Source organism: Epinephelus moara, chromosome 1 (assembly GCF_006386435.1).
Source record: "Epinephelus moara isolate mb chromosome 1, YSFRI_EMoa_1.0, whole genome shotgun sequence".
In the NCBI taxonomy this organism is placed as follows: domain Eukaryota; kingdom Metazoa; phylum Chordata; class Actinopteri; order Perciformes; family Serranidae; genus Epinephelus; species Epinephelus moara.
The window spans coordinates 21,005,196-21,020,896 of NC_065506.1; positions in this window are offsets into that span (position 1 = coordinate 21,005,196).

A 15,701-nucleotide genomic window follows, 5' to 3' on the forward strand; every position below is an offset into this window, starting at 1 on the left:
TATGTGTATACTTCTGTAGAAGACACAACAGATTACAGGAATCAGAAAATTGCCAATAGTCTTTCTCTGACAATATTTTTTAATGCTTTATTATAACCTTTTAAGCGGAAACAAACAACTTTTCAAGTCAAGTCCACTGGCTGCATCACATGCCCACAGGTTATTTGTGTCCTCCTCCTACAATTCAAGTGTACTTTGTGTTCTCATTGTTTTATCCAAACCTGATGCTTACCTAAGAGATTCCAGTGGAAGGATCCATCATATGCATCACTGTGACACAAAGAACATTCCAGATGATATCTGCTTGACCTGTTCAACACAGTCATCTCTTCAAATGATTACATAACACAGAATGCAACACTGATGAGATCCGCCTCTCTGATAGTGTGACGGCTTGTGCTCAACAGTTCAACTATGATTTACAGTATTCACTGCAGGTCTGCCTTAATGGGGAATACTTCAATGTGATGTTTATTGTACTTGCACTTATTTTCCCAATATCACAAGAAATATGTATCACTTGGTGTAGTAGGTTTGAAAAGCCGACAAGAGTGGGTCTGCAAAGAAAAATATAAAAGAGATTTAAGATTCTTGATAGATACAATAGACCGGCTGCATTATTTTACTGGATTGTTATTTGTCAGTAATACATTAAGTTTAATAGCCCATAAACCGTGCTCACAGGGTGGGGTGAAAAGCATTTTTGTCATCATGACAGACTCATGGCCTTGTTATTTTTAGGATGTTTGCACTGTATTATGTTGAGAGTCCTGTATAGCACAAAACATGTGATCTAGAATGGTAAATGCTTTAAAAAAAAAAAGAAAAGTTTTTTTTTTTAAAATTTGTACACATTTCTTTGATGACAAAAGTTGACCTGCTTTTTTTTCCAAACATTTCAGTAACATTTTCTCTGCAGACCACATCTCTAATGCTTTATGAGGGCATTTATAGTGAATTATAATGCATTTAAATGCTTTATGACTACACTTATAATCACACATAATGCATACTCATAAATCATCACTGTGTAAATAGGTTTTAAGTCAGGTACATAATAAGGCATCTATAATAATGCATACTTTATCATAATGTTTCATTGTAGTGTGATGCTTTTTCATTCCTTTGAAAGAATCTATGCTGCATCATAAGTGATGAATGCCTGCCGACACTAGAATACTTTGAAAGACTTCGAAAAGATTTAGAAAAGACTAAAGTCTGGCACCACTATGAATGCCCTCATAAAGCATTACAGGTGTGATCTTTATAGAGTGTTATTAAAATGTATTTGTTCTTGCATTTAAAGACATTTTAAGGCTCTTTTGCGATAGCACAGTTGTTGGCGGGAAAGATGGAAAGAGAGGGGGAATGAAATGCAGTAAAGGACTGTAGGTCGCAATTGAACTCTCGGCCGCTGCAGCAGAGACAGAGCCTTTGTTCTCGCACTTACTGCAGTCAGAGGCAATAACTTTAATCCAGTATCATGAGATATTTCTATAGAACAAAGTATGGTAGTATCAAATTATCAGATGTCAAAGTCATGTCAGAGCAGCAGGCATTCAGACCCACTGACACAGACCGTAGATGTAAACCAGTTGAGACATTAGGGTAAACAATGTCCTAACCAGTGTCAACAGAATGCTCCACCTGGTAACTCTGCGTCTTGGACAGCCTTTTGCTGGGAGCCAAGTCACATGATCATGAATATGCATACTGTATCTATCAATGGCAAACCAACACGTTTTCTTGCACACGTCTGTTGAGTTAGGCATTCTACCTAGAGAACACTCCTGTTTGATGGCAAATGATACTAATCTGAGTTTTCTTGGACAAGAGTTACTATGCCAGCTTGGTTGTACTTGGTTGTAATATTACGTACCCTGATGATGACAAGCAGGTTGTTCTTATGCGCTGTTCATGTGTATACCTACGAAAAGTAATGCACACGTAATCATGAGCCAGTATTTTGTGTATAACCCACTAAGATTGGGAAGGCTGGTATCATGTGACCAATGCACTGAGGGGAGTAGAGAAGGACATAATCTAAAGAGTGAAACTCTGCTTAAGGATGCAGGTTGGGGTGAATAGAATAGAATGCCTTTATTGTCACGCATGTACAACGAGATTAAAAGCAGCTCCAGTACCAGTGCAAGCAGTGTAAAAATATACAAGAATATACAATATAGACAAAGGATAAATAGTGCAAAAAGAGGGGGGTGGGGGGTGTAATTACAGAAAATTAATGTGTTCACATTATGGAGTGGGATATTCCAGATGAGTCCGACCACTGTGGTGTCGTCAGCAAACTTGACGATGAGGTTGCTGTTGTGGGTCAAACTGCAGTCATGGGTGTATAGGCAGTACAGGAGGGGGCTCAGCACACAGCCCTGTGGGGAGCCGGTGCTCAGCGTGCGGGTGGAGGAGAGGTGGGGGCCAAGTCTCACAGTCTGGGGCCGGTTGGTGAGGAAGTCCTTTATCCAGGCACATGTGAGAGGGGGGAGGCCGAGAGTGTCCAGTTTTGTGATAGGGATGTCCGGGATTATTGTGTTAAAGGCTGAACTATAATCCACAAAGAGCATCCGGACGTAGCTCTGCTGGTGCTCCAGGTGGTTCAGCGCAGAGTGGAGAGCTACAGCGATGGCGTCTTCTGTGGCCCGATACGCAAACTGGTGGGGGTCGAAGTCTGGGGGGAGATAGTCCTTGATGTGCTTAAGAACTAGTCTCTCAAAGCACTTCATGATTACCGGGGTGAGGGCTGCCGGACGGTAATCGTTCAGGCTGGTGACGGGAGACTTCTTCGGCACCGGGATTATTGTTGCTGCTTTCAAGCAGGACGGGATGACTGCCGGGCCAGGGAGAGGTTGAAGATCCTGGTGAAGGTGAGGGCGAGCTGGTGGGCGCACGCTCTGAGCACCTTGCCAGGTACTCCGTCTGGGCTGGCAGCTTTCCTGGGGTTCACTGCCAGGAGCACCCGTCTGACATCATGCTCCTGTACAGTGAGTGGAGTGGTGGAGGAACCAGGTGGGGGTGGGGGCAGGGCTGGAGCAGATCAGTGCTGCTGTGATCTTTCGAAGTGAGCAAAGAAGCTGTTTAGCTCCTCTGCCAGCAGCAGGTGGTATGACTTTCCTCCTGGAGACTGGTGTTTGTGTCTGTGTGCAGGGATGGGTGGTAACACATTACAAGTACCCGATAGTTGGAGCACACCCTCCGGTCCCCTTTTTTGAAGATGGGGACCACCACCCCGGTCTGCCACTCTGCAGGCACCGTACCCGACCTCCACGCGACACTGAAAAGGCGTGTCAGCCAAGATAGCCCAACAGTGTCCACAGCCTTCAGCATCTCATCCACACCCGGCCCCTTGCCACTGGGGAGCTTTTTAACTACCACAGCAACCTCTGCCAGGGATATGGGCGAGAGTTCCCTCGAGTCTTCAGGCTCTGTCTCGTTCACAGTGGACATGATGGCCGGGTTCAGGAGGTCCTCAAAATGCTCCTTCCACCGCCCAACGATGTCCCCAGTTCGGGTCAGCAGTTCTCCCTCTCTGCTGAGCACAGCCTGAGACAATCCCTGCTTTCCCTTCCTGAGTCAGTAAACAGTCTGCCAGAACTTCTTTGAGGCCAATCGAAAATCCTTTGCCATAGCCTCCCCGAACTCCTCCCACACCCGGGTTTTTGCTTCAGCAACCGCTACAGCTGCAGCCCTTCTGGCCAACCGGTACCTGTCTGCTGCTTCAGGAGACCCCTGGGCCAGCCAGACCCAGAGGTGGCAGTTGAAGACCCCACGGACAGGGGCCTCAGCCAGACATTCCCATTTCACCCTCACTACACGTTTGGGTTTACCAGGTCTGTCCGGCAGCCTCCCCCACCATCTGACAGCTCTACTCCTCTCTTCACCCGAGTGTCCAAGACACACGGCTGCAGATCTGATGATACGACCACAAGATCGATCATTGATCTTTGGCCTAGGGTGTTCTGGAACCAGGTACACTTATGAACCTCCCTGTGCTCGAACATGGTGTTCGTTATGGCTAGTCCATGACTCGCACAGAAGTCCAATAACAAAACATCACTGGGGTTCAGATCAGGCAGGCCGTTCCTCCCAATCACCCCCTCCAGGTTTCTCAGTCATTGCCCAGGTGAGCATTGAAGTCCCCCAGGTAAACTTTGGAATCCCCAGCCGGCACTCCTTGCAGGATGCTGCCAAGCTGTTCGGTGCATAAGCACAAACAACAATCAGAGACCTTCTCTTTGCGACCCGCAGTTGCATCGAGATGACCCTCTCATTCTCCGGGGAGAACCCCAACACGGTGGTGCTCAGCCGGGGGCTTGTGAGTATCCCCACACCAGCACCTCTCACCCTGAGCAACTCCCAAAAAAGCCAGAGTCCAGCCCCTCTCCAGGAGTTTGGTTCCAGAACAAGTGCTGTGTGTGGAGGTGAGCCCAACTATATATAGTCGGTACCGCTCCACCTCCTGCACCAGCTCCGGCTTCTTCCCCGGCAGAGAGGTGATATTCCACATTCCCAAAGCCAGGGATCAGCACACCAGGGGCCCCGCCCCGTCTGCTGTCCAGCACCCAATGCACCTGCCCCTGATTTCTGACCCTGCGGGTGGTGGGACCACAGGGTGACGGCTCCATGTAGTCTCTTCAGGCTGAGCCCGACCGGGCCCCATGGCCTAAGGCCCGGCCACCAGACGCTCACTGGCGAGCTCTCCCCCCGGGTCTGGCTCCAGGAGGGGGCCCCGGTGTCCCCATACTGGGCGAGGTACTCAGCTCCCGAAAAGTCTGTTTCATCAAGGTCTTTGAATCGCTCTTAGTCTGGTCCCTCCCCCAGGACCACTTTGCCTTTGAAGACCCTACCAGGGGCTATTAGCCCCGGACAACACAGCTCCCAGGTTCACAGGGACACTCAAACCCCTCCACCACGTTAAGGTGGTGATTCTCGGAGGAACACTGCTCAGCCTCCCGGGTAAAGTTTACTCCAGGGTGCTGGAAAGGAGGCTCCGACCGATTGTCGAACCTCAGATTCAGGAGGAGCAATGCGGATTCCGTCCTGGCCGTGGAACAATGGACCACCTCTTTACCCTTGCAAGGCTGCTGGAGGGGTCGTGGGAGTTTGCCCATCCAGTCTACATGTGCATCGTGGCCTTGGAGAAGGCTTACGATGGGATGACAGTCAGCACCTCTAAGTCTGAGGCCATGGTTCTCTATCGGAAACCGGTGGATTGCCCTTTCTGGGTTGGGGGAGAGTTACTGCCTCAAGCGAGGAAGTTCAAGTATCTCGGGGTCTTGTTCACGAGTGAGAGTAGAATGGAGTGTGAGATGGATCAGCGGGTCAGTGCGGCTTCTGCAGTGATGCGGGCGATGCACCGGTCTGTCGTGGTGAAGAGGGAGCTGAGCCGGAAAGTGAACCTTTTGATTTACTGGTCAATCTACGTCCCAACCCTCACCTATGGTCATAAACTTTTGGTACTGACCGAAAGAACGAGATTGCTGATACAAGCGGCGGAAATGAGTTTCCTCCGTGGGGTGGCTGGGCTCAGCCTTAGAGGTAGGCTGAGGAGCTCTGACATCCGGAGGGAGTTCAGAGTAGAGCCGCTGCTCCTTTGCGTTGAAAGGGGTCAGTTGAGGTGTTTCGGGCATCTGACTAGGATGCCTCCTGGGCACCTCCCGCTGGAGGTGTCCCAGGCATGTCCCACTGGTAGTAGGCCCCCGGGGTAGACCCAGAACACACTGGAGGGATTACATATCTCGTCTGGCCTGGGAACGCCTTGGGGCCTTGATATGCTTTTTAAACTACAGTAGCCTAGAGAGTGAAGGAAAACACCCTGTAAACGTTACAATGAACAGCGATAAAAAAAAACTGACTGCATAAACACACACGCAGCACAGAGGCAGCCTCTGACCTCACGACAGCTGCAGCTGCAACAAAGAATTCAACCCAAATCAATGAAGTAAGCTTGATGCTAATGTTAATGTTTGCATTTACAATGAGTGAGCTGACAATACATTAACGTTACTTTAAGGAGTCAAAACTCCGCAACAAATCATGATACTAACGTAACCACTTACTAATTTACTGGTTCCTCTTTAGCCCCTGTGGGACTTAAGGGTATGAAATCTCTCCATCTCATTATGTCCTTGTCAACATGCTGTGTCTTTCCCCATGATGGCTGCATCTTGTCCAGCAGACACATCACATGGCAGGGCTGTTTCTGGCTTTTTTTGGGCCCTATGAAAAACTTGTATTTCTGTCACTCATGAATACACACCACATCTCATTACATTCCATATGCATATGAGACCAAATGCTGCTTTTTACTCGTAAAAAACACAACTTTTAATTTAACTGAGGTGTATTGATAACATCAAAACTAAGTCTGGCATTGTGCTGCCAGCCCTGTCAAAAGATAGCCCTCTTGACACCTGGCCCAACAACTTCTGTTGGGGAAATCCTGGCAGGGACTGAACGTAGGGTGGAGAGCAAAGCGAGGAGCACCTCTACTGCATATATTGCACGGAAGTAACATGAACTTTGAGTACTTTATTAAGTATTCACTTTTACTTGAGTCATTTTTTAGGGGAGTAATTGTACTTCTGCTTGAGTATAAATTTCCAGTGCTCCACCCACCACTGCCCATGTGAAACCAAGTGAACTTGAGTTATTTTAAAGTACAGTCACCATGTGCCTTTTCCTAAACCTAAACTTTCATAACTTAACTTGCTGAAACCTAACCTACATAACTTTATGTTAAGTACATAATGTGACAATGCCATTTGTGGGGCGTTAATTTGTGAGATATCATGTGAACCAATGTATGTGCATTTTATTAATATATCATGTGAACAGTTGTATGCAGATACATTGTGACAACGTCATGTTGTTGTAAAGAGAACAAACGGCCTCCAGTCACCTCCACCAACACTGCTGTGAAGTCTGAAAGATGTCCCACCTGGGCCTCAGTCTGCACTTAAGAAATAAACAGCCCCACAGGATGATGACATGGACCAAGGCCCAGCCAAGTGACAAAACACAATTGGTGGACACTAACGCAACAACATCAATCATGACAGAGACACTCTTCCTGTGGCCTCTTGATAATATGCACATAAGTCAGCGCAGTCAGGGTGATAATCTGCCTTCAAATGCTGTTTTCTCTCATCATCGAATGAGACAATGGATCTGACCAGATCTTCACACAGAGCCAATCTGCCTCCACAAACTTTCATCTTCGTCTGACCAAAATGGAGACTGAACACAGCCCTCATTCTATTAACTCTCACATATTTGGTTCATTTTCAATGAAGGACTCCCACGGATGGCCTTGCCAGTTTCATCTATGACATGTGCCAGAGTAAATTCCTTGTCATAATTATTATTTGTCTTAGCTCAAGACTAACTAGAAAGACTACTAGTTAAAGTTCAGATGTGATTAGGTTTCAGTTTTGACTTTCTCTGATGAAAAACTAAAGTAAGGAAAGTAAACAAATGGCTAAAGTCAAGAGGGTGTGAGACAGAAACTAATTTGTTTAGCCATAGAGCTCTTCAGCAGAAACAATTTGTAATTGTTTGTTATTGTTCGCTAGTGCACAATAATTATGTTTTGTTCTTTTAACATCGGGTTGTGTTTTTAAAGAGGCAACAGATAGGATTCGTTTTTTTTTAGCTTGGCGCCACCTAGCATCAGCGGTGTTGCTCGCACTGTCGCAATGACCAAATTGACCGTGGGGATCAGAGATAATCAATAAAATGTAGGCTGTAAAGCCACCAGTACTATACCTCTATGTAGAATGAGAAGGTGTGTGGACACTATACTAAATAAATGAGTAAAGAGACTGAGCAACAATTATCAGATTTATCTGAAGAAAAAACAAATAGTAATGCAAATAATTATACCAGAATGCACAGTACCAGTACAAACAGCTCACAGTAAATGATACCAATATGTACAGTATCAGTACAAACAACAGTAGACACGTAAGGGATAATCTATAGTGAGCCGGTGACTGTTGAAAAATAACTCCCGACAGGGGAATGGAACCCCGACGCACAGCAGAGTTATTTTTCAACTGTCGCCGGCTCACTATACATTATCTCGCTTAGAACATGGCTTACTACTAAGACATTCAAATGTTACAACTGGCATCAATATTATTAAACTGCTGGCAGAGTGTTTTGACAGAGGAGAGGTGTTCACCAGACAAACAGGAGCGGAGGACAGGATTTTACTCCACTTCTCCCAGTCGTCAGGTGTGGTTGGGGGGGTATTACTGTCCGAGGGCTGCCATAAAATGGCAACGGGGCCGACCAACACTCGCTACCCGGTCCCTGGTTGCGTCGATTTGCGATGCTGGCCAGCTAGGAGTTAACTAGCAGCCAGTACAGTACAGTCCTCTCTGGTCTAGCTAACATTTAGCCGTGTTACTTACTGATCCATTAGAAAGAAAGCTAGCTGGACATGGGTTTTGAAGCCTCTTTGGTCACAGGGCTCTCTCCATCTCTTGAACGCCTGATTGAGGTTTACTCTCATTTTTCCTCTTCTTTTATCTCTCTCCTTTTTGCTCTTCTTTGCCTCCTGAGACAGAGGAGCTTGTTTTCTTTTGGGAGGCCGTTTTTCACTTGTTTCCAAACTTTGTCCGTCTGCCATTGTGCTCGTGACTCAACAATCTCATGCCCAACTCCTTGTAACAGTCGAATATATGAAATGTGCCTTTAACATGGTGTATACTGTGTCGCTTAACAGCAACGTCATCAAGCAGCGCTTGTTATGAGTTGAGTCTGTTGAAAGTGCACCCCACGCTGGTCGGACGGATACCTATGTGCTCCTGCATTTCTTTTATTTCTCAACACAACAGTGATGGTTGTAAGTAAGTGTGGCGACTATTCTGTTCATGTATGAAATCGTAGTAGCCGTACAACCGGGCTTGGTAAGGTTGGAGTGTTTTTAAGTTGACGTAAAAATAAACGTTGAGCATTTGTGAAATCCCACACTCGTGTGGAAGTGAGTTTCTGCCTGTCGTCTAACTCCTAAGAGCTACACGGACCCAAAACCATTACATCCTCATAAGGACCAGCTCCAGTCCCTGATTGGCTGACCGACCAATTTCGCAATACATGATGCGAAATTTCGTCACCGGCGGCAGAAGCTTATTGCACAGCCACTAAGTAACCTATGTAAACGCTGACAGTCTGATTTTACTGTGGCCACTACCCTGTGCAACCCACATTATTTTCATAATGATATATTTAGGAAAAAATGCTGTCTGTTGCCACTTAACGGGAGCATATCTATGTTTCCCGGGTTCTATGTTCCCCACTTAACCCTGCAAAAAAGGTTCTATGTTCCCCACTTAACCCTGCAAAAAGGTTCTATGTTTCCCGCTTACACAAAAAAGGTTCTATGTTTCCCGGGTTCTATGTTCCCCACTCAACCAAGCGGGAAACATAGAACCCTTTTTGTGTAAGCGGGAAACATAGAACCTTTTTTGCAGGGTTAAGTGGGGAACATAGAACCCAGGAAACATAGAACCCGGGAAACATAGGGATCCATTGATCCCCATTTAAACTACCACCACCTGCTGCTCTGGAGTTACCTTCTGTCACACAGGTGCAGAACGTATGTGCCAGTTTGCAGCTGTCATCTTTATGGTATATTCAGCTCAAACTTTTGTGCCAAGATGTAGGTGAAGTGAGGTGAGGTAATTGTCAGTCTTTGCCGCCACTAGTTCTTTGATGTCGGTTTTGTGTGTCTGTGCCTTAAGATGCTGAGCTCAGGCAGCAGGGTGGAATTGAGGGGAGGAAGAGTGTTGTTCGATCACGAGGCAATTCCACATGAAGATCCACCCAGAGGAAGACATTCGGCCTTTGGGGAATATCTGACAAACAGCAATAAATCAATGCTGCAGAGAGTAAAGCCCAGAGGGATCATGCTGTTTTATCTTTTCAAAAAGAAATAGGTCTACATTTAAAAATGTTTTAAAAGAGTTAAGGCAGTTGAAAAGTTGATCATTCAACTTAATCTATGCAGAAACGATACAGTGCACAGTACAGTGTGATATGCTTAAAACGCCTCAGCCCTGAAGCGGATAGACATGTGACAACGTGACACCATGGAGGTTTCAGATCTTATCTGATGAAGGCATTTCAGCGATGTTCTCTTTGTCACATGGTGTGTCATGCTCTGCTGTGGGTGCACAGGGCCATGGAATGATGCAGCTGAAGAGATTATGAGCTCCTGTCAATCTACAGGTAAGTGAGACACAGATCAGTGCACTGTAGCTATTCAGACAACAAAGCTTATTTTTTCCAGTTTCTTCCAGTTTTTTTTTGCTTTAGCATTGCTTAGATGGTAAACAACGTAACTATGGCATCCCATCAGACCTGCCACGTGGCATCACTTGGACGAAAACCACAGGACAATTGAGCCTTTGAGCACCTCTATCAGTATCAAAGCTTGAAAAAGTGAAAAGGCATCAAATGATTGGTTCCTTCTCAAATGAAGGATAGCCTGTTTTTGTTGGAATGATTTTTTGATCTCATATTCATCTCGTTTACAACTCGATCACTGTTCTATTGTGCGGTCTGTGACAGATTGATCACAAGTAAGGCAGGTGAAATCTATCTTTGCATCACAACTCATTACATAATTGTTTTCCTATGATACCTTGTATTGTTTCAAGGTAATGGTAGTAAAGATTTCCGCACACTTACATTTGTGCAGTGTTTCAATTTATTGTGGAGCTGTCAGTCTATTAGACCTCTATCAGAGCATACATCTCTGCTCTGATGAAGGTCTAATAGACAGGAAGCTCAACAATGAAGTAAAACACTGTGTAGATGTAAGTGTGCAGAAATCTTTTCTACCAGTTTGGACTTTTTGATGTTTCCAGCACGTAGAAAGAGCGGTGGGTGTCTTGCATCATTATTTCAAGGTAATAAAAGCCAGTTAAGGTAGGATTAGTTTTGGCACTTTGATTATCCGTCTGGAGGAGTTTGAGAAGTGTGACTAACCAGATAAGAATTTCCTAGAACATAGCAGCCCACACAGCTTGATGCCACACAGATAGCAGAGCGTCAGGCAGTCGGCTGCGTCTTAGTGACAGAGAACTCCTGCACCCTGTGACACATCTGACATGCAGATAACCCCTGTCCACAGTATTGTGATTGGAAGAGGAGACACAAGTTTTAAACACAACAACTTTGTCTCTCACATGGGTCATCATGTGACTCCGATTTCATTCACATGCGAATTGTCTCGTGTGCTTCAGTCATCCCCACAGGTGACTCTGAGCACATTACTTATGCAAATACCCATTTTCCTCATTTATTCCTAGGTGTTTCCAAGAGCAACTTTTATTTGTATTATGCTTTAGGAATTTGTAATTACATTACAGTTTTTTTTGTGCATTACTAAAATAAATACACTGCTCAAAAAAATTGTACACTTAATCGTTACACTATAACACCAACTCAGTTAAACATCAGGGATATCAATCTGTCCATTTAGGAAGCACAAGTGATTGTGAATCAGTTTCACATGCTTTGATGCAAATGAAAGTAACAACAGGTGCAATAGAGGGGCAAGAGCGAGACAACCTCCAAAAGGGAATGATTTCACATGTGGTGTCCACAGACAGTTGCTCTCTCCTTATCCTTCCTGACTGATTCTTCTCTAGTTTTATGTTTTGCTAGTGTCCTTGTCACTAGCAGAACATAGGCGGTACCTGCAGCCCAATCAGGTTGCACAGGTAGTCCAGCTCCTCCAGGATGGGACATCCATACGTGAAGTCGTAAGAAGCACAGTCTAAAGAGCATGGAGGAGATATCAGGAGACTGGCCGTTACACGAGGAGAGCTGGACAGGGCCGTAGAAGGGCATCAACCCAGCAGCAGGACCGGTATCTGCTCCTTTGTGTGAGTGGAACAGAAGGAGCACTGCCAGAGCCCTACAAAATGACCTCCAGCAGGCTACTGGTGTGCATGTTTCTGACCAAACTCTCAGAAACAGACTCCATGAGGGTGGCATGAGGGCCCGACAGCCTCTAGTGGGACCTGTGCTCAGAGCCCAGCATTGTGCAGCTCCATTGGCATTCACCAGAAAACACCAGAACTGCCAGGTCCACCATTGATGCCCTGTTCTCTTCACAGTTGAGAGCAGGTTGACACTGAGCACATATGACAGGATCTGGAGATGCTGTGGTGAACGTCATGCTACCTGTTACATCATCCAGCATGAGCAGTTTGGTGGTGGGTCAGTGATGGTCTGGGGAGGCATATCCTTGGAGGTTCATACAGAACTCCATGTTATAGCCAACGGTACCCTGACTGCTTTTAGGTACCAGGATGAAATCCTCAGAGCAACTGTCCGACCTTACGCTGGTGCAGTGGGCGCTGGGTTCCTCCTGGTGCAGGACAATGCCCGGCCTCATGTTGCCAGAGTGTGTAGGCAGTTCCTGGATGATGAAGACGTTGATGCCATTGACCGGCCCTCTTGTTTCTATGACCAAAATCCAATTGAGCACCTATGGGACGTTATGTATCGGTGCATCCAACACTGCCAAGTACCGCCACAGGCTGTCAGGAGCTCACTGATGTAAATAACATTTGAAATAATTTTTCAGCATGATTTTGCATTTTTATTTTAAATGTCAATCATTAATTCACCATTTTAAGAAAAGTAGAATTATTAACTGGCAGTTTAAAAAAGTTTTTTAATAGGAAATGTAAGGTTAACCTTTATTAATCAATTTATGATTATGTTGATTGTGTTAATTTGACACACTACAAAAAACCAACAACACTGGAATAAGTATAGACTTATTCCAGTGGCTCACTCTAGACTCCATAACACTCAACTGTATTTCACCTCTATGACGTCACTGCACGTGAACAAAAATACAAGTGAACTGATGGCACGTGAGATTGGGATACAAAGAAGCAAAAAGAAGGCTGAAATAATTAGTAATAAGTAAGTAAGTAAGTCTATGAACACAGTTTAACCCCCCCCCCCCCCATCCCCCCTTTTAATTTCTCTCTTTCCAGTATAGAGTGGTCCCTGTTGGGGCTCTGATCACAGTCATTGTGTTTGTTTGTTTAAGATGTGTGTGTGAAATAGATGCACAGTAGATGAGACTGATAACTCTTGCACGTTGCTGACTCTTTCCAAGCTGCTCAACCATTACATCTTTTTTGAGACATGACGCTGTTTTGCAATTTCTGATTAAACGATTTCTTTACACAAGCAGATTTGTTTCAAAACAATGTTTAAGAAAAACAGGACACACTTGGAGGTGAGGTGGAGGTCTGAGGATTAATATTATTTCATCACACTTTGTTTTGTATTTGTATTTATTGTTTGTTTGTTTTTTACCACTGACCCCAGTGTCAGCTGAAAACCTGGCTCAGGTTTTGTTTCTTTATTTTGAAATGCTACACTGATGCTTACTATTAGAGTAACTTATTCTGTATCAAATTCATGAATTTACATTCATCAGATTTCCAGTAAACAGACTCACTGAGTTAATATCAGAAGAATATTGGCACATTTTAACATCAGTTAATATTATTTGCATATTTGTGAACAGTGCATTGAATGAACTGACACAAACAGAGACTCTGACACTTTCTGTACGATACGTGACAGGAAAAATTACATCACAGTCTGCAAACGCCACCAAGCAGCTTCATAAACCCTACTAACATTACATGCCATCAACACACACTCAGCAAGATCTGAGATTTAAAAGACAAATGTAGATAAAATTAAAATTGCAGTAAGTATCCAGAATGAAGTATTTTCCTACTGACCCATTAATTGGTAAAACTGTCAAAATAGAATAGCTAAATTTAATTTTTTTTAGGTGCATCTACTGTAGGAACCTAAATGCGTTTTATTGACATTTGACTAAGTTTTCCTGACTCAACGCAATTATGAATGAATTAATTAACCTTTATTTCCCCAAGGGGAATTTGCTTTGCACAAATGAGCATAAATGGGTATCAAAACACACGACAACAACAACAAATAACATGAAAACATGCATTAAAAAAAAATCATAAAAGATCATATTATATTTTTTGCCAGAGGAGGACAAATCATAGACATGTACTCAGATAATGGAACCAACATCCGGTCAGCTGACAGTGAATTGAAGAAATCGATCAAAGAATGGTTGAAGAAGATATACAAATTCAATTTTTTCATTCTGTTGTCATATACACACAGGCCCAAAATACACACACATGCACAAACAGGACCTGTACATGCATTAAATGGAGAGATGTCAGAGCGAGGGGGCTGCCCATGGACAGATGCCCTGAGCAGTTGGGGTTTCGGTGCATTTCTAAAGGGTACTTCAGCAGTGCCCAGGAGGCGAACTGCCACTGCTCCTGCTACCAGTCCACACTCCAGATTTTGTCAGGACGGGGATTTGAACTGGTGACCCTCCAGTTCCCTATAGCCTAATGATACCTACACTTAATTTAATACTCGGCCAATGGGGAATTTTTGGATAGTATTTTCAATGGTTCTGCATTTTTCATTATAAGATTACAGAGTATTATTCATATCCCACACCACTGACCTTATACTGTCTCGCAGTCGCAGGCACTCTCAGTGTCATTTCATCTCATATGATATGTAGTAGCCTACTTCATTAATGGTTCTGATGATGACAAGCTCATGGCAGGATAGGAAAACCCAGAGTGGACTGAACTAGTTAATAACCAGCGTTGTAGTACCAGTTATCCAGATGGCCAATGTGACGGGTTAGTCAAGCCAAATAACGACAAGATATTCTAGGTAAATTGAACTGGCTTCGTGGAACAAGCCTCTGATGTTTCTGAAGTTCAAAACCTGAGTTACAACCAGGAGTATTCAACAAGGACGACCAGTTTGCTCACCACAGATGGAGACACGTCCGGTGCAAACGTGCTCCGGAATTGCTGGAGCAAAGAATACCTTGCATACCTCACTTAACTTCTGACATAAAAAGGGGTTGTTTGTCAACTGAGGTCCTTCACGATGCAATACACGTTAAGTTAAAAACAGTCTGTTGATGTTTGACTAGCATGTAATAATTCAACTTACATGGTTCAATGATATGGAAAGTATTTGGAAGGAATATTTAACGAATTTACAGGTTGACGTAGGTACAGATTATATTTACAGTTTTGCAGTAAGTTAATAGGCCTGTTCCTTGCACTTAAAATGTGTATGGATAATTTAAAATGCATGAAATTTAATTTAAATGACATTGGTTATACTTGGGAATAACTTACTATGATGCTTTCTAGTAACTGCACCTCTACTGTCTTTTGATAAGAAGAGTTTGGTTGTAAATATAAAGGCCCCCCTATTTTATTTTTGTGTCAGAGTTAACAGCTATACTAAGTGGTCGTGAATGCAATGTGGACATTTTGGTGTGCATTTTGGACAAGGGCACTCATTAAAGAGTCAAGCCAAGACGTCATTCTTTGGAAATCTACATGTACTACTTGCGCAACATCTTAGATTTAGGTTTTGTTATCTTGGAGCCAAATAAAGACAAACACGGGGCTCAACATCATGAGACACTCAGATGACAGCTGAAAGCCACTGAACATGCTTGACCGGTCAGGTGGTTCCAATTATAAAATGGTTATGTACTTAGTGTGAGGAGCTAAAAAATATGATTCACACATGACAGACGAGCGTCAAGTGAC